Here is a 2,185-nt window from a genome sequence, read left to right as displayed (position 1 = left end):
GGCTTCAATCCACTAGCGGTGCCAGCTGCCTGACCCCTTTTCCTCCCAGCAGCTCTGTCCCCAGGGGGGCCCACCAGAGCCCCGAGAGCCTTCTGCATGAATAGCCCTCCTGGCTTTTATCTCTGTTTTTACGTATTTATCAGTTTCTTGTCTGACATGCAGTCAGCACTCAATATTTATTTGCATGGATGAATGAAGGAGTTAATTCTCTTACCTTCAGATGCCCCAGGAACACCTGGCTATGATTCTCCAAGTTTAACTTTCCATGGAGGAACCCACAGGCGTTTTGGAGTTTCCTGACATGGGACCAGCGTACAATGAGGGGACAAGGGAGCCCGTGATGGGCACTTTGCACACATTCCTTCATTCTCACAACCATGCACGGCCGGCTCCCTCATCAACCCATTTTACAGAACAAGGAACTGAGGCTCAGTGGTGGTACGAGGATTGGACCCAGGTCTCCCAGACTCCACAGCCTGTCTCCACAGTTCCCACCAGCCCTTTCTGGGCTCTTAGTCATGGCGGTAAAGGAGGCCCCATAACTAACCCTAAAGACAAAGCTTGAGCCACATGCGAAGGAGTGCTGAGAGAGGAGGGAGCCCAGGGCCCAGGCTGCCCCACCCAGCCAGCCCCGGCCCAGGCTGCGCTGGGGCCTGGCAGGGCCTGCGCAGGCTTGTTCCCTCCCGCGGGCTGCGAGCCTGGGGCTGGGATTCTAGTATTTGTCACTGGGAGCCAAAGGAGGCAGGTGCAGAGACTGACACACAGCTGCCTTCCCTCAGAAGCAGGCGTGGGCACAGGGTGTGTCTGGGGCCCAGTAGAAGGAACTGACTGAAATCCCACTGCAACTCCATCCCTCCATGTGTCACAACTCCTGGCTTTCACGTGTCCCCTAAATAATGCGTCTAAGGAAGACTGGATGTGACTGTGGTGGGAGGAGCTGCGGGCAGAGGGGCCTGTCCTGTGCCGGCCGAGACCTCTGTGTTAGGCCTTTGCCCCCAGATGTGAGAGCCCCATCCCTGCCCTGGATGACGGCGTGCAGGGCCCCGAGGAGCGGAGTGTGACCCACTCCCCGCTGCTCACTGCTTCCCTCTCCCAGCCTCCATCCCACCCAGCTCCTCCTCCCAGGGACCCGCCGGCGCCTCCAGGCTCAGTACCCGCCACCTCCCTGAGCCCAGCACCCAGGAGCCGCAGCTGCCAAGACCTGCCTTCTTCGAAGGCGGCAAGGCAACAAGGCAACAAGGCAACAAGGCACAGACGCTGTCTTTCCTGTGATACACGATTTCCCGTTGCACGTATGTTGTGGAAGATTTGAGGTCACAAGCTAGTGAACGGCCCAGGGATCCATCAGGTCTCTGCCATCCCGGCCTGAGGGTCCCCAGCCCTGTGTCGGGGGTTGGGGGGGCAGCTGGAGGTTGGGAGGCCAGCAGGGGGACCACAGCCCCTGCCCCATCCCTTAGCACTGTTTCCAGTACCTCCTTTTCCAGAGGTGATTGCAAAGCCAGGCCCAAGACCAAGGAATCATCGCTGAGGGCGACTTCCAGGCAGGTGGCTGGCCGGGTGGGGGTGTCACTGGCCTCAGGGGACCCTGTCTTCACAGAGAGGAAGGCCGAGACCCCAGAGCAGGGCTCGCTCCCCCCAGCCTGCTTCCCCTGTGCCCTGGTCACACCTGTCGCCCAGCAGGCTGGTCCCCGGCCCAGCAGCGGCAGCATCACCTGGGGACCTATTAGCAGTGCCCGTTCTCACGCCCCATCCGGGCCTCCTGTAGCTGAACCTGTGTTTACACACACACACACGCACGCACGCACATACACGCGCACACATGCACACACACGCACGCACGCACATACACGCGCACACATGCACACACACGCACGCACGCACATACACGCGCACACATGCACACACACGCACGCACGCACATACACGCGCACACATGCACACACACGCACGCACGCACATACACGCGCACACATGCACACACACGCACGCACGCACATACACGCGCACACATGCACACACACGCACGCACGCACATACACGCGCACACATGCACACACGCACACACACATACACACATACACACATGCACACGCACACATGCACACACATGCACACACGCACACACCCACCCACACACCCCGGGACCCTGCGGCACTGAAACCACACGCCAGTCAGCCGTCCACGC

This window comes from Myotis brandtii, unplaced genomic scaffold, assembly GCF_000412655.1.
Source record: "Myotis brandtii unplaced genomic scaffold, ASM41265v1 scaffold200, whole genome shotgun sequence".
Lineage (NCBI taxonomy): Eukaryota > Metazoa > Chordata > Mammalia > Chiroptera > Vespertilionidae > Myotis > Myotis brandtii.
This window is presented reverse-complemented; position numbering follows the sequence as displayed.